Source organism: Haemaphysalis longicornis, unplaced genomic scaffold, assembly GCF_048455015.1.
Source record: "Haemaphysalis longicornis isolate Haplotype H1 unplaced genomic scaffold, Haemaphysalis longicornis Haplotype H1 scaffold_7, whole genome shotgun sequence".
NCBI classification, from domain to species: Eukaryota; Metazoa; Arthropoda; class Arachnida; order Ixodida; family Ixodidae; genus Haemaphysalis; species Haemaphysalis longicornis.
Genome location: NW_027526422.1, coordinates 4,798,696 through 4,817,071, shown reverse-complemented (window position 1 = coordinate 4,817,071; position 18,376 = coordinate 4,798,696).

Below are 18,376 nucleotides of genomic sequence, written 5' to 3'. Positions count from 1 at the left end.
TAGAGAGAGGCGCAGATTTTGCGCGCACGTATGTTCAAGAGATAAGGGATTAAAGTTAAATCTTCCTTCAAGAGGAATCAGCAGGACACTGGCTGTATGTCTCTGTCACCACAGAACAAAAAAGGATTCACTGAAATCCGTGGGAGCCCTGTTTACTTTCGACGCACTTAAATTAGAGTGCAGACACCAGACGCACTAAACGGTCACGCAGACCCAACACGCGTGAAAAACCAGCACAGAGGAAAAAGCAAAGTCAAGGTATACAAACTTGGGTTTGTTCTCTTACCTGCGACACCTTTGCGAGTTGTTGGTGTTCCGCTCTGTGATCCGAAACACGGGCAACAAAGCTGCTGCGTACCAGAGCTCCAGTTGACTTGGTTCCGGCTTGTCCTCAGTCACTCCCGGGGAAGAAGACAAGAGCGGCCTCAGGATGTACGGCGAGACACAAGGCCCTCAACGCAGTTGTCCAAGTCCCTAAGCGTCCGCGAATCCACCAGAGAGTCGGCTAGACGAGCGAGAAGCCGTAGTTGCATGAAAAGAAGACTGTTCCAGCTATCCGGCACAATCAACAGGAAGCCATCCTGAAATATCCGTAGGTAAACGTGCCGCTGGGGCGTGAACCGAGGACTTCCCAGCAGCAAACACAGCGGCCACTCTTTGCCTATTACTCACTGGCGCATGCTCGAAATCGGATCCTCCCGCAACGAGCCAGCGCACGAAAATACGCGCACGTGTTTCGCCGTCGACCGGCCGCGGCGAGGCGACGCCGCGTCGTTGCCGCTGCCGCCACAGCTGACGCGTTTCGAGAGAGCAAATTTCCCACCAGCGTGGCACGGGGGCTGCTGCGGACGCACGGGCGACGAGCGGGGCGGGCGTGAAAGGCCCTCGGGGGCCACACAGCGAGATGCCGAGGAGCAGCGATGGGGGCCGCCAGCGGCAGGGGATCGGCGTGCTCGACGTCCCAGGCTGGGCGTCGCAGCAGGTACGGCACCGTGACTCGCCCGCGAAGAAGCAGGGCCCGACTGACCTTCGGACAGGTACCGCTACGCGGCGCCTTTCCACGGGGCCCACACAACGGCTGGCGGCGAGGGAGTCCGTTCGCGGGTCCCAAAGGAACCTGTTTGCGAGAACAGCACAGCTGGTCGCCGCCAGCCATCGCGGCGCGAAACGCCAGGCCGACCACGCTGCCGGACGGAGCAGCTGACCGGCGCGTGTTTGCACGTTCCCAGCGCATGCGTTTGAATTCGCGCCGTTGGGAAGAGAAACTCAATGACACCGTAGGCGCTCTTTGGTTTAGTAGCCTTTGATCCATTAAAAAAGTCATCATCATCATTGTCATCAACGACCTCGTAGCCGTTACTGGGGTCCCTGCCCTTGCTAGGCGTACCATTCATCGTGAGGATGACGCTTTTACAGCGTAAGCTACCAATGCAGCGTTCCCCGAAAATCCGCAGTGGCGATAGTTCATTGCGATGAATTACCTGCATGTAGGGAATCGACGAAGAAACTAGAGACGGTTCATTCGCACCAGAACCCCAGGAGGTACGTTTGCTGTGAGATGGCAAAACCCTGAGAGCAGTATCACCAGTGGCTGTGGGAACGGCGTTGGCGTCCACGCAAGAGCAGCGGAACGAACGATGAGCGAACCGACAACCGACTCACAGTTGCCACTTCCCACTCCATACGTGAATGGGACACGCAGAAGTGTGATACGATTCGTAAGACCACCCTGGCGTCGTGGAAATTCCTCCCAAGTTTTCATGCCAAGTTTTTCATGCACAAAAGGTGAGGAACGTGGCAGGGCTACAAAATGTAGCGAGGACTAGTGATTTCCTGGATATTCTCAGACGTTCACGTAACACTGTCACGTGTATAGTTTGGTTGATAGGCGGTGGCGACTGCTGGTAGATTGTCGGCTCGTCCACTAATGATCCGTTATTTATTAGTATACAGAAGTGATAACAACGTCACCCAAATAAAGGTCCCGGGTCTGCGTGAACTTAATTGCGAAGCCACAAAAACTGAGGCTTCATAGCATCCTGTATCTAACCATGTTCCCAAATATTCTGAAGCTGAACCATGAACTGATTCTGAATTTCATGGCACGTCTTACAGTAAACTTCCGACGCCCATTTTCGAAAGCTACAATTAAGAATTGCTCGAGATTGGAGGGGGGGGGGGGGGGGGGAGGGGGGCATGGCACGATGAAGGCAGTGTCCATCCTCTGTAGAAATTTTTTCAAATTCTTGCTGCACACCGGCCCACTCAACGCCCAATGGACTTTTTTTTGTTACATTTTTGGTATACGCGTAGTTAGGCACCAACATTGAATTCTGAAGTCGAGAAAATACGCCAAAGGGAGGCTCAGTTCTAAATTAAAGCTGTCCGAGGCGGAATTCCGCGCTTTGCTCGTTTTAGTTCTGTTCCCAAATCTCCATCTTCAACGAGCCCTCATCGGTTGTAGGTAGACGATACGGGTGTGACGCAGAACAAGCGATGCAGTGGGTTGGTTTGCATTCATCAGATGCCCAGCAAATGGAACGACGTCACCACTTGAAACGGACACGAAACAGTGGTCTTCGAAACGGACACAACTCAGCATTCCGCCCTCGAGCTGTTTCAACAGGACAGAGGAGATAAAAGAGGACGCAGTGTTGGAAAAAATAAAATGGTTCAAAAAGCTCAAGAAAGTGGTATTTCGATCCGTGCTTTCGCGTCGACCACGAACTTACTCCGACCAGAAAGACAATCGGCTTGTGCAAAGGAAGCCATGCGTGAAACGCGGAAAGATTGGAGCGCTTGCGTTAAAATCCCTCCTTACCTCCGTGTACCTGTGTGGAGAGGGATAATGTCCGTTATGCGTACGTTGCAAGGCTCCAACTATGCGGGAACGTGAAAGGTTTCAATCGCCCCATAGTCTATAAATGTATCTAAGGGAGGCGGAGATTCCGAGTGTGTTCCTTCGTGCCAGCCACGCACATCCGCGCGCGCGCCCACATTGACACGCGCACGTGCAATACCCTGAAGCTAATGCGGAACGTTCTTTCGCCAGCAATGACTGCGACGCCCAATCGGCATGACGCCTACAAGGATCATAAAAGCCGCGCTGCACAATCGGTGGTACTACAGGATTTCTCGCTCAATAAAATCCATACGCCAGTGAATATAATCTCAGCGCCAGTGAATATAATCCAGGTGCCAACCAATATAATCCAGGCGCCAACCAATATAATCCAGCACCCACGCAGTGCAGAACACATGCTAGCGCTTCGTAATTTAGTTGGCAACCAATACCATCCGGGCGCAGTGTATTTTCATCCAAGTTAGATGAACTAGGTTACGTGACCAGTTTAGGCAGACGATCCAAGAACTGCGCAATAAAACAGTCACGTGGCTATTCAGCACTCTCGCCTAATTACTATACTGAATCCGAGGATGTGTCATGGGTATGAATTATCGCATTTAAATTGTTCACTTACTCGAAATTTTAGGGGAAACTATCAGAATGGCTAACTCTCGAAACCCAATACGGGTCCGAACGTGGGACAGACAGGTGGCGCTGCTGGCGCCGTTCAACAGCGCCACCCGCGGAAGAAAATCGCAAAAATGGTCGGGACATGCCCTGGCGCGTAGGTGTGGAGAACGCGTGTTTCCGTGTTGTTTAAAGGGGCAACCTCTCGTTACCGTGATGATGTTAGTCATACGAAACTCACATTTTTTTGTGAGAAATTAGATCCGGGCGACACGCGTTCGGTTTAATTAATTACCGAATATAGGTACTTAATTCATTATTCGACAGTCATTGATTTGGTTAAAAGTCAAATTGATGTAACCAGAGCTTGTGAGGTACCAAATTAAAGGTCTCGATAAGGGAAATCACGTGGAAGAAATAAAAAATTGCTTCCTGCTTATAGTCATGCGATAGTCACGTGAGTCATAGTAGATTGGGTTAAATGTCAGAGTAATGCCACTAGGGCTTGTGAGGTATCAAATTAAAGGTCTCGATGAGAGGAATCTCGTGCGAAAATTAAAAATTGCTTCCTGGTTATAGTCATGAGATAGTCACGTGATGCACAAATTGGGTTAAAAGTCAATGTGACGCCACTAGTGCTTATGAGGTATCAAATTAGAGGTCTCTATGAGGGGAATCACGTGGGACAAATTAAAAATCGCTTCCTAGTTATAGTCAGAGACAGTCACGTGAGTCATAGGTTGAGTTAAAAGTCAAAGTGGTGTCACTAGGGCTTTTGAGGTATCAAATTAAAGGGCTCGATGAGGGGAATCACGTCTGACAAATTAAAAATTGCTTCCTGGTTATAGTCATGAGATAGTGACGTGAATCATAGATTGGGTAAAAAGTCAAAGTGATGCTACTAGGGCTTGTGAGGTATCAAGTAGAAGGTCTCGATGATGGGAATCACAAGGGACAAATTAAAAATTGCTTCCTGGTTATAGTCATGAGATGGTCAGGTGAGTCATAGATTGGGCTAAAAGTCGACGTAATGCCGCTAAGGCTTGTGAGGTATCACATTAAATGTCTCGATGAGGGTAATCACGTGGGACAATTTAAAAATTGCTTCCTGGTTATACGCCTCGAGCGCGGCGTGTAGGGGCGCCACTGAAATCCCCCTAGCGGCCCGTTTCGAAAGCAGCCGCGGGAGTCCGCGTCCCGCTCCCCACTCTCGCCGCTGCTTTTGCGGCACGTTCACGACCGAGATTTACCGTTTGAGGGCGTTTGAAATCCATGTTTATGTGGAGCAGTAACTCTGTTCGCAAATGGGGTGTGTTTACGAGAGTGTAAATGTTTCTGACGCGGTCTTAGTGTGGTATATTCGGTCTGTATAAGCGGCAGGTGTGACCACAGGCCAGCGTCGCGGAACCGGCGTATGATGGAGCCGATTGTAGTTACACTGCCCTGAATTTACTAGCAGTGTCTCCGTAACCACCGGTTCCTCAGATGTTCATGCTGCGGCTATACACTAAGATGTAAATCAGTTTTGTGCGCTTACATAATCAGCGGAGCACTCATACCTGACATCACGCCAGTTACGTTTGCCAATATTATACCTCAGATATTGATCACCACCATTTACAAGTCAGTCTGTGTTCATTCCGGGAATATTCAACAAAAGTACGATGCACAATGCATAATTACGCTCGGGGATCAGCACACGACAGAGTCGTCTTGTCGTGAGGTGAGCGCCCGCAAATAATTCATCTGCTACATATATCCTCTGCAAGCAGCGCGGAGACAGGCTTAGAATATAATCCGCGTCCGCGACTAAATGCTTCTTCGAAATATCGCCACATGGCAGAGGGAGCCTGCAGAATAAAGCAGAAACGGAAATCAGAGGGCCTTATCACATGCCACACTCTTCCAACGACCCCTTTCATCGCTTGTTGAACTGTCTACCCTGTATACTTCCAAAAATGCGTCCGCCGTACGATCAGCTGTTCGTTGAAGTCGAAAAACAAAAGAACAGTAAACGCGCGATTTGTGTGTGTGATTACTAAAACGTTCATTGCTTGATTCCGCTCCGCATTTGTACACAGCGTCCCCCTCCCCTCCCCTCCTCTTCTCTTCTCCCCCCCCCCCCCCCCCCACCGATGTCTCGCGAAATAGCAGTGCATTTCGCGTATAGCTGGTCTGATGAATCCTACCTGGCTTAAGTTTTGACGAACGTCTTTAGCATGTCAGAATCTGCACTGTTTTTTTTTTTTTCATTTTGCGTTAGAGCTTTATATGTTTCTTCCGCACTTGCACAGCATTTATTTTTCTGTGATTTCATTATCTTGCCTTGGTTCTTGCTATAAGGCTTGGTTGACAAATATTTAACGACGCACTGGCTTGGAATATACTTAACATTTTCGCATGGTTTATATTCTTATAAAAGGCATAAGTTATTGTCCGGGATCGGGTAATCATATCCCCGAAACATATTTTCTGACACGTATATAATCTAAACGAAGCCGCATTCGTTGTCCACGCTGCAAAATGAAGCCAACCTCTCACTGTGCCAGTGCCAGGTCTAAGCGAGGCGACAGTATAATTTTTTGTGCTTGACGTATTTGGAGGTGACAGTGTTGATATGGTGCTACCGTCGCCGTCGCCCGGAAGAGCGGCGACGGAGTGCGCAGAACCGCGTCCCCGCGTAGCTCTTGCAGGCGATCGCGTACTCTACGAAGACGCAGCTGCTTTTTAAGTGACCTAGACGTACTCTCTGCTTATAGACGTTACCATAACAAGTTTTTTAGGGCGCGAAAAGGCGAAAAGAAGCAAACAGAACCAAAACATTGCACGAGCCCCTATCAGCCACGCAGCGGAAATCCCGTCAACGCCGCGGAGAAGCGGCGGCAGGCGGCTCAGCGATCGCGAAGCTCGAGGCGTATAGTAATGAGATAGTCACGTGATTCTCAAATTGGGTTAAAAGTCAAAGTGACGCCACTAGGTCTTGTGAGGTATCAAATTAAAGGTCTCGATGAGGGGAGTCACGTGGGACCAATTAAAAATTAGTTCCAGGTTATAGTCATGAGATAGTCTCGTGAGTCATAGATTACGTTAAAAGTCAATGTGATGTCACTAGGGCTTGTGAGGTATCAAATTAAAGGTCTCGATTGTGGTAATCACGTGGGACAAATTAAAAATCGCTTCCTAGTTATAGTCATGAGATAGTCACGTGAGTGATTTGGTTAAAAATCAAAGTGATGCCACTAGGGCTTTTCAGGTATCAAATTAAAGGTCGCGATGAGGAGGAATGACGTAGGACAAATTAAAAATTGCTTCCGAGTTATAGTCAGAGACATAGTCACGTGAGTCATAGGTTGGATTAAAAGTCAATGCGATGCCACTAGGGCTTGTGAGCTATCACATTAAAGGTCTCGATGAGGGGAGTCACGTGGGGCAAATTAAAAAATTGCTTCCTGGTTATAGTCCTTGAGATAGTTACGTGAGTCATAGATTGGGTAAAAAGTCAAAGTGATGTGACTAGGGCTTGTGAGGTATCAAGTAAAGGTATCGATGAGGGGAATCACGTGGGACAAATTAAGAATTGCTTCCTAGTTATAGTCTTGACATAGTCACGTTTGATGGATTCGGTTAAAAGTTAAAGTGATGCCAATAGGGCTTGTGAGGTATCAAATTAAAGGTCTCATTGAGGGGAACCACGTGGCAAAAATTAAAAATTGCTTGCTGGGTACAGTCATGAGATAGTCACGTGAGTCACAAATTGGGTTAAAAGTCAAAGTTATGCAAATAGGGCTTTTGAGGTATCAAAAAAAGGTCGCGATGAGGGGAATGACGTCGGACAAATTAAAAATCGCTTCCTAGTTATAGTCAGAGACACAGTCACGTGAGTCATAGGTTGGGTTAAAAGTCAAAGTGATGTCACTAGGGCTTGTGAGCTATCAAATTTAAGGGCTCGATGAGGGGAATAACGTGGGGCAAATTAAAAATTGCTTCCTGGTTCTAGTCATGATATAGTCTCGTGAGGCATAGATTGGGTTAAAAGTCAAAGTGATGACCTAGAGCTTGTTATCGCTCGCCCGAACGTAAAAAGAAAGTTACACATGCGAGAAAGAGGCTGATGGTGTGTTGGAAAATTGTTAATTGGATTTCTTATGATGTCGCGTCACTCCTACGGATGATTAATAAGTCACGTAACTTACCATGACGTTTATTTTTTCACGAGTAATAGCATCATAGGTATCAAATGATCGCCATTCATTTGCTTGTTTGCGGTATGTACAAAAGAATTTGTCATTGCAAACATTATTCCTAAAGATGTAGCATGTTTCCGTGCATCATGATTTAGTCATGTGACTTACCATGAGGTTAATTACATCACGATTATTGGCATCATGGGTATGAAAAGAACACTGTTGAATTGCTTGTTTGCGTGATGCGCAAAAACATCTTGTCATAGTGAACATGTTTCCTTTTGATGTCGCATGACTCCAATGGATCATGAATTAGTCACGTGAGTTACTATGAGGTGTATTACATCACGAGTATTGGCATCATGGGTGTGAAATAAACGCTGTTGAGTTGCTTGTTTTCGTGTTGTGCGGAAAAAAGCCTGTTATTGTGAACATGTTACCTTAGAACTCGCATCACACCTATTGACCATGAATTAGTTATGCGAATTATGAGGTTTATTATACCACGAGTAATCACATCATAGGTATGAAATAAATGCTGCTGAATTGCTGCTTACATGATGGCAAATTTTTTTTCTTGTAGTGCACATGATTACGTATGATATGGCATGACTCCTAATTATCATAAATATGTAATGTGACATACCATGAGGCTTATGACGTCACGCGTAATGTCACCGTATATATTTAATATAACGCTATTGAATCGTTTCTTCACGGGATTTGTGAATACACGTTTTATTGCTATGGTGCATGATTGCAGGCACGTCAATTCAGAAGCACAAAGAAGGGCCTGATTTCGCGAATGCAGAAAACACATAGTTGTAGTACTCTTCATGACAGTTGCGTCATGACTAAATAATATATATATATATATATATATATATATATATATATATATATATATATATATATATATATATATATATATATATATATATATATATATAGGGAGTAGTAGAACTTTGAAGATGGTAGAGAACACAAGAGAAGAAAAACTTCGAACAAGGTAAAAGCACGATTGTGGCCTACGTTTCAGCAAAGAGAACTTGCTTTCCTCAGGGCCCTGAGGAAAGCAAGTTCTCTTTGCTGAAACGTAGGCCACAGTCGTGCTTTTACCTTGTTCGAAGTTTTTCTTCTCTTGTGTTCTCTACCATCTTCAAAGTTCTACTACTCCCTATATATATATATATATATATATATATATATATATATATATATATATATATATATATATATATATATATATATATATATATATATATATATATATATATATATATATATATATATATATATAAGAAAACCTCGGAAAGCAAAGGGGAGGTTGGGGTAGGTCATTGAAACAGATAAAGAATTTGGAAAGAAAGAAAGAAAGCGGAGAAAAAATGCCCGCCAGGTGGGATCCGAACCCACGACCTAGAGAATACCGCACCAGACCGGACAGCTGGATCTGTCCATCGTAGACTAAATACCCATACTGTGTCATACAGCCACGTGGTCCCTGGGAAGTACCGAATTGGTGTGCCAGGTACCATCATTGAGGCAATGATGTCTGGCTTTACACAGTAAGAAATCGCCGCAGGTGGGCTTCACCGCAATGCCCCGGAACGACTAATCAGCGAAGGGCGCTGGTGCCTCAGAGCATATTCACTTTCTTTTACTTCAATTGCATGCCGGGCCTCGTAATTCTCCAAATTAGTGCATTTGGTCACGTTGATTGGTCGTTCCGGGCCACTGCGGTAAAGCTTACTTGGTGTGTTTTCTGTCGTGTACTATCGCGCTCACTATGACCTACACCGCTCATTAGTATTCAGACGATTATATAGTCAAAACAATGACAATGGGCGCATACGTTAGTATACGGCTTGATGTATTAGGACGTTGTGTTCCTTATTCGTGCTTGGCCTGTGACCCTGGGTACCAGACAAAGGTTGTACAAAGCGGTGAATACTAATAATCGGGGTAGGTCATAGTGAGCGCGATAGTACATCTCTATACCATTCGTGTCTCATTGCATTCGTGTTACGGGAACGTGTGGCATTATGCAGTTTTCCCGCACTTTTGAACAGTGCGATCGAACCCACTTTCGTACTTTTTTTTTTTTAATTAAGCCGTCTCACAACACGGTTGCCGTTTCCAGCGCCGCAGGATAGCCAGAGCATAAAGGCAGCGCTGGTAGCTTAGAATAGTGGTGCCGCTGAAGTCCCATATCAGTTACAACAGCCTCTAATAGGGAAAAGTATGGCGCCTGCCTGTATTCCGGCCACGCTGTTTGCGGCCCGATCTTGCAGCACATTCGCGCCTATCGGTGAAGCGCATAATTCCATTGTTTCACACCAACGAGGTTTGCGTGATTTCCGCGGGCCTTTTCTTCACAACGGAAGCAACAAGAAAGAGGAAGGGCGTTGCGCAACGAACCCAAGGACTCATTGGGTGCTTTTTTTTTTTTTTTTGCTCTGCACGTTTGTTCGCAGAGCCGAAGGCACTGGGAACCCTTGTTGCATGACCGCGTAAGCTAGTCGCGTGCTGCTCTCGTCAGCCGCACTCGTATGCCGCCTCCCGTCGTTCCTATAGTGAAAGCTATGGTTGGAGAGAATGCAGGGCGACTGCATGGCATATACGTGCACGAGTAGCGAATGGAATAGCCACATACTGAAACACCGGAGCCTCTACATTCTCTTGTCAGTTCGAGGAAGGCGCAGTAGTTAGAATTTCCCTTCCGGAACACCTGTGCTTATGATAGACGGCCTTAACTGAACTTATAGTACAGCGTGTTGCATGTATATACTTATATCGTTAAGCGGCAGGCCGCTGCGCGGGAAGTTTTCAGCAGGTCATTGGCCGTGAAAACGTGTGTGACCAGTAAACTGTCGGTGGTGGCATCACGACCTCGGCGGAAGGCAATGTTTGTCTCTAAGCTGCCTCCGGATACCACACCGGCCCAGCTCCAAGAACACTTTTCCAGCATGTGGGGACCCTGGCGCCCCAGCCATTGCGCGATCGCTGGGTTTGTGCCATTGCGCGGCGCTTTTCCCCTCTCTCCTCGAAATTCCGGCTCGTCTTGGCGCCACTGTGTAGAGCCGAGCCGTCTTCTCAAACTCTTGCGTGAGATGAAGGCTGCAGCGACCGTTGCGGCGGTAAAACACTGTCGCGCAGCAAGTGCTCCGCCCTGGTAGTCGAGCTAACCTCACCTCATTGGTCCGTTTGAACGATTTCCCAACACCCCTCTCGCCGGGACGCGAACGCGCGCCCTGCGCGGGGGTCCGCTCGGGGAGACGCTTCCAGGACGCCGAAGGCGTTGGCCGAAGGTATGTGACGCTTTCTTTACCAGCCGGCTGCAACTCTGTTGCGCCGGCGAAAGCCCACCAGCCCTTCCGGCTGCGGCCCGTGCCTGAGGCTGCTCCTGTGCTCCTGTTGCCCCTACGCTTGCATATAGTAAGGCCGTACCTATCACTCGACGATCACGCCGTGCGGTACGCGCCTGTGAGCGAATGGGCCCCGTCTCCCTCGCTGCTGCGATCCGATCTGGCCAGCACGGCGATGCGCGCGCGCACAACGTACGCGCACCCCGGAATTCGCCCTGACCGAAGAGCCCACTGACGTTGCGCCGACGACGCGCACACTTGGACGTGGCGCCCCATCGCCTCTTTCACCTCAAGGGAAGTGCGTACTTGTACTTTAAATTGTGTAACTGGGACGTTAATGTAAAATAAACGTCTTCCCTCCGTACCCTGGGCATATTCCTTTGTCTCCCCCTTCTCCACCTGCCCAACAGAGGCGGTGTTAAGTTGGCGCGACGGCGTTTCAGTATCGTGAGCGTGCTCAAATAGCTCGAACCCACGGTGGTTCCTCGCAGTGTGCATGAGTGCATGCCTTGTGCAATGCCAGGGTTATGCATATTGCGAGGTAGATAGACCACAAGCATTGGAGCACAGCCTCTGGTCTGTCGTCGACTGAAGACGCGCTATTCCTCATATTCGTCTTTCCACGTTGCTTTGGAAGACGAGGAGTTCTAGCGCCTTCAGGATCCTAACCTGTGGCCCAAAAATTGTCTGTTCAAATCGTTCGAGGGGACCCTACACGACCATCATCTGCACCCATCTGAAACCAGCAAGCTTTAAAGGACACTTAGCGTGTTCTAAGTAGTAATCTGAGGTAGAAAAAAAATGTCGTCATTTCAAAATGTTGATGCCTTTCTCAAGGTTTTCCAACCATTGTGTTCCAGCTCATGCACTGTTCTGCACGTCAATATTCGGAGCATTCGAAAACATTGGGATGAGTTTATCCTTATCTCGAACCTTCTCTCAAACACGGTTGACGTTTTTGCACTCATTGAAATAATGTCACTGACGACCTGTCCAGCACCTTCTGTCTTCCTGGTTACAGGAAACACTTCCTCACCCGCAAAAATAGCAGGGGTGGTGGTATTGCCGTGTTCATTAAACACAGTTTGTTAGTTCCAAATATTAACATCGCATTTTCATCGGCAGAAGCTCTGGCTTTCTAGCTAACCAAAAATGATCTTGTAACCCGTTTTCTAGTTGTTTATCATCCTCCCTCCGAAAGCGCGCTTTGTTTTTTACAGAAGAATTGCGGGAGGTGTGCAGGAAAACTTTCAGCTCAGGCAACTTGTGCATAATCGGGGACTTCAACATCGACTTTCTGCGAAGCCAGCGGTCAGCTGTTGAACAATACTTGAAAGCCCTTTCCGAATTCGGTATTGAGCCTCTTATCTGGGAACCCACAAGGGAGGAGTTCGTAAAAGATAATCTCACCCGTACATGTATTGATCATGTCAACGTGCGAGCATCCGACCTTTCTTGTACGGCCGGGGCTGTAATTACGCAGAAATTAGCAGATCACTACTTCGTTGTGGGTCAGTAAACCAAATCCAACTCTTTGCAATCGCATCATACTCATACTGTCACCATCCTAGATAAAAAAATGTTTGATAAACAAACTGCTAGCCTTGACTGGAATTCTTTCATTCTAGATAATAACAATGCCACTGCATATGACAATTTTGTTCGCACGTTAGGCCAGATGAAGGAGGCGTGTAAGAAAACGGTAGTAATAAAAAAACGGAGGGCTGAGCATCAATGGCTTACCCTTGGTGTTTTGGCACTGATAAAAGAAAAAAATATGCTTTGGGCAAGATGTCACCGAGCCCCTGACAACACAGTGCTGCGCGACGAGTTCCGTACGGTGAGAAATAGAGTGACCGCGCAGATTCGTTTGCCAAAGAGGCAATTCTGTAGCGAACAGTTCAAAGCGTCTAGTCGCAATATGACTAAAACTTGGTCCTTAGTAAATCAATTACGAGGTAACGAACGCCTGTCTACAAAAAGCACAATAGAACGCAACTTTGGTTCCGCTACTTCCGACCTGGCAAACAAATTCAATGAGTAGTTTTCATTGGAACAAAATGATCCAGTTCAGTGTGCAAGTAACAATATACTACCAAATCTTGTGTCATCGTCCGCATTTATCCCGTTTTTGACAGAGCCTGATCTCATTTGCATAGTCAGCAGTTTAAGCCGCAATAAATCATTAGGGCTTGATAACATACACATAGGTGACCTCTGCAGAAATATTGGGTATTTAAAACGTGTTATTTTGTTTATACTGAACACCATAATTGAACATTGCTCTTGGCCAGACAGTCTAAAGTGCGCACGCGTGGTTCCCCTCTATAAAAGCGGCAAAAAAAAAAGGACCCTTTAAACTACCACCCTATTTCAGTTGTATCTTGTTTTTCTCAAATTCTTGAAAAGCACATATTGGGGGTCATGAGTTCCTTTGTAACAAAACATGAGTTACTGAGTGAACATCAATTCGGGTTCATCTCCGGTGCGGGCACGCAGGTGTTACTTGAAAATTTGTTTGATACCATTCATAACAGCATAGATCAGACTGAGGTTTCGTTTGGGTTATTTCTTGATGTTAAGAAAGCGTTTAATACTGTGAACCATGGTATACTCTGTACCAAATTATACCGTTATGGCTTCCGCGGACCATTTCTATCTCTGCTTCAAAATTACCTTCGGGATCGTTCTCAAGTGGTGTCACTTGGATCGGTGCTGAGTGAAAGTATCAGACTTAAGAGAGGTGTCCCGCAAGGGTCTATGTTGTCACCTCTTCTTTTTAATTTGTATATTAATGACTCAGCTACTGTTGTTAAAACTTCGAAAATGTATCAATACGCTGATGACACCCTGCTGGTATCTGGCAACTTTGGTTATTCTCTTGCTCTCTCAAATCTTCAAGACGATACGAGAAGGGTAGCGGATTGGTTCGAAGCAAATTTAATAACAATTAACCTTGTAAAAAGTCGGCTAGTTTGTTTCCGAAATCGACAGAAAACAGTGCCGAACGACTGCTTCATTACAATACACTCATCAAATTGTGCATCTTGTTCCTGTGCCCGTATTTTCTGTGTCGGGTCTGTTAAATACCTAAGTGTACATTTTGATGGGGATCTTTCGTGGAACACACACATGGCTCACATATGTAAAAAGCTTAGAACTATTGCCTGTATCCTGTACAACTTAAAAGTGTTTCTGACTTTCTCTGTTCGAAAAAAACTAGCTCAAACTTTGGGTTATATTGTTCTTCGTTTTGGCATGTGCTGTTTTTTCAACTGCTTCGCTACCTGGAAAAAGAGAGTTAACTGTATTTAAAAAAAAAAACATAGCCAAGAGTGTTCTTTATAAGTCACACGTGCCGGATTCGGACAGTGTATTTAAGGCAAGTGGTTTACCGTCATTCGATACATTGTTTAAGCAAATCGTCGTGCTAAAATATTTCTGGTGTACAGATTACCGAACTCCCAATGTTAAACCTATACCTCTGCGGCACATACCTCGATATATGACACCAAGGGTCCGTACCCATTACGGAATAGTTGCTGCGCGGCCATATTATGTTCCTGCTATCTTCAACGAATTGCCAGACGAATTGTTCTCTTCAACAACGCGGAAACACTTGCGTGCTGCTATGCTGGCATTAGAAATATGCTGAAGTATGTATGTGTATGCGGTGATTGGTAGCTATTTCTTTGTTCTCTAATTGTTTTCTTGTGATGAAGAAAATGCCACCCATGTAGTTGAAACCCATGTTGATTTATTGTATCTTTGTTTGTCTGTTTGTCTTTGTTCGTCGGTTGTTGTTTGCTTTCCTTTTTTCTTTCCTCCCTTTAATTTTTCGTTCTCTCTTTTTCTTTTTTCTCTCTTTTTTGTTTGCTTGTCTTTTTTTTTTACCTTCCTATTCAGTTACCACTGTCAATGAGTGTTTTTTACAGAAGTGAAGGCTGTTGCTGCCGGGAGACGCTGCACAAGCCCACCTGTAGGCTTTGGTGGCCCCATTTTTCTTCTGTATGTACTCCTTGACAATAAACAATGATTGATGATGATGATGATGACTTGACTGCTTACAACGGAAACGAGGGAGCAGTGGCCTGGGAAGGTTAAACCTTAGTTCTCCTGAAGAAACGAGCTCTCGAGGGGGAGCTGTCTGGGTGAGAAGGCGCATAGGCTGTAAAGAGCCACGTTTCATTGTCATGTGCAGAGTAACTGAACATTGGTACTCCTTACAGGTGGATGAAAACGATCAGTATTCTCGGTGGTCCTTGTAATTAATTGTTTGTGCCTGCAGCGTGGTTTCCACCCACTCAGCTTTCACACAGCTTCCCGGAAGCTTTCTAGCGACACCATGGCATACCTTAATGGCACGCATCGCAATGCACAACCTACGGCGCAGTGGTTCCCACATGGGGGTCCGAAGACTTCAAGGGGATCGTGAGCGCACGTAAGTGGGTGTGCAGACTCCAAGGGGCTCGTGAGGGCAGTTAAGGGGGTACGCGAACCGTGAGCCGATCTTTGACGTTAAATTTTGTTTCTCCTTCCTGCCAGAACTTTATGCTAACGCAAAAAATAAAATAAAATTAAAGCCGTTCCACTCAAAGTGAAAGCTGTCGGAAGTGCAGAGCAATGATTCGTCATAATGGGCTGTAGCGCAGTTAACCGCTCACTGCTACCACCCATCACGCTCTTCGCCGCCCTGTATCAGTCCTCTCCTGATTAATTGAACGGAGGTTTGTCCAAGGCATTTCAAATCTCCCGCCTTCGCAGTGCAAGCTTGCGTGCCCCTGCCTGAAACAGCGCAAGTGGGAGTTCTGTTTTTCTTTTTTCTTTTTAAAGAGGATAGTCTTTCTTGGGCTACTTAACTCTTTCGTTACGGCGGAAAAACGGCCAATTTTAAGTGCTTCCACAAAACGTTTTTTTTCTCTTGAGCTACTGGACACACGTAGCTTTGCTATGCATGAAATTGTAGCTTATAGATTGCTCTTCCAAACACAAAGCAGCAGTTTTGTTAAAGGTACAATTACTTACAGTTTATTTGTCAAGTAATCAGAAAAAAGCCCCCAAGAAAAGTATACGAAAAACTACGAAAAACACAAATCGGCACTTTTACCGAGACTAAAAATTATTTCAGCTATTTTAAGATATACAAATTGTTCCTACGTTCCTTGGCTATGATTCGATATATAAATCAACAGTGTACACCAAGTTTTGGATTTTTGAGTGCCCGTCAACCTAGCGCAACTGACGGCTGTGCCACGCCGCGAGGGCACTCAAGGGTGAGTGAGTCTTTGTAAAATGTGCATCCAAGTACGGTACTTACCTGATGCTAACGCGCACTTTTTTTCCGGAAAAATAGGTAGAAAAATGACATGCGCGTTAGAATCGGATACGAAACCGAAACCGAAACAGCGAAAATTTCGTCCCGCCCATCGCCATCACCATGTCAAGATGACGCTGAAGCTTTTAGCAACGATTTTTCGCACGCAGGAAGCATAGGCGCCTAGGCTTTTCTATCGGCGTTCACACAAATAGTCAACTCGTTCCACTTGCACGCTTGATAACAGCAATGGCAGCAGCGGCTCTCACGTGTTCAAAACGAGCGGTCGGCTGAAGCGCACGCCTCTGGAGAAGCTCGCGGGATGGGCGTGTGAGGCGTGGGCCACGATCCCATCGACCATGGTTGAGCATCGCGAACGTGCTTGACGGCACCGAGGACGAGATGTTGTGGTCAGCGGAGAGCGACGAGGAGTGAGACGAGTGAGATTACTAGGGCAAATAAATCGCCCGTTTCTATCGCATTCGTTTTTCTTGCTCACACAGTTCCGTGCGCGTTACAATCGGAGGTGCATGTTATTTCGGTTTTTTGTCAGGAAAATCGGGTGCGCGTTAGAATCAGGTGATTACGGTATACTCTTTTGTGTCCTCGCACAAAATCCTTATCAGTTCGGTGGTAAAAAACAAGAAAGAAAAAATCGAGCGCTCTCGACAAGCGTCGCACCTGAACCCTGCAGCGCTAATCTGACACGAGTGCAAGGTTATCTTGAAGGTGATAACGCGATACGGCGCGGTGCATTTGGCAAAATATCCCGGCCATACGTTCTCGAGACCCTAAACACAAAATCAAAACCGCAGTCGTCAGATAAGAAGCACATTTTGTTTATAAATACAGCGCGGAGTCACAACGAAATTACCTGCCAGCGCTTGTTGAAGTGCGAGGCACCTGAACCGGAGCTTCGTCTTCCTAACTGAAATCTGAAGATCCCACATCATTGCTTGATCCCTCACTGCTGCTGGAATCAGAAAAATCGACAGCAAGAGCTGCCGAAGTGCTTGCTACAGCAGTCCGACTGTGCGGAGCGCGGCGCGAACACGACGCCATTTTTCCTCCTCCTCCCCTCCCCCTTCGGTTCAAATTTCTCTTGCTACGCCGCCACCACACGAGACACATAAACAAACAAAACCGAAATTGAAAGAGAAGTTGCCAATGAACACATCAGATGGCGATAGTTGTCTGTGGAGGGCGGGTTTCAGATTTTGCGGGAGATTTAAAATCATCGGACGCCGGCTTCCGATTGCCTATGGCGCCGTCGTGAAAGAGTTAAACCCAGAAATTTTTGTCTGTCTGTATGTCTGTCTGTCTGTCCGTGTGTCTGTCTGTGACTCGATTCAGCCACCCGGCCAAAGTAAAATTGATATTGCGCTATAGTCTTATAAACTCACAGCCACATGTAAACGTCTAAGCCCGGTTTATATGTTCATACTTGTCAACTTTGTTGAACAAGAACAAGACATTACGCAAATATAAGACATAAAATTAGTACACAAGGGATATTTACAGTGTTCCTTTATTAAAAACTTCATGGATGCTTTGTTTTTTTATAGCAAATGATATTCTACATCTACTGCAGAAAACCGCCGCCTCCTAGCGGCATATGAAAAATCACGCGGCAACAACGAAAGGTTCCACTAGCTAGGTTCCACGTTCTGCTTGGAACGCACGTGGAGCACGGCCACGCGGCTCTATAAAACTTCTAGTCGGCCGCCTCCATTCACGCGCGTCTCCGCCGTACTGCAGCGCTGGCATCGAGGAACCCGGCAGTGGAACGCGGTAAATTCAAATCGCCTTGCGCAAACCTTTAGTGTGTTTACCTTGGAATGAGCGCGACGGTACAGGAACAGCATGAGAGGTGAGCGGGAAAGCAAAGGGAGGCATTTCCTTGGCAAATTTCTACAAAGACTATCGTCTTTTGATGACATTTGCAACGAAAGGAGAAGATACGCGGCCAATTTTTTGTGCTTGCTTTTCATTCCGCACGAACCGGCGCATTAGTGCGCAGTTTGGAAAGCGCCGTTTT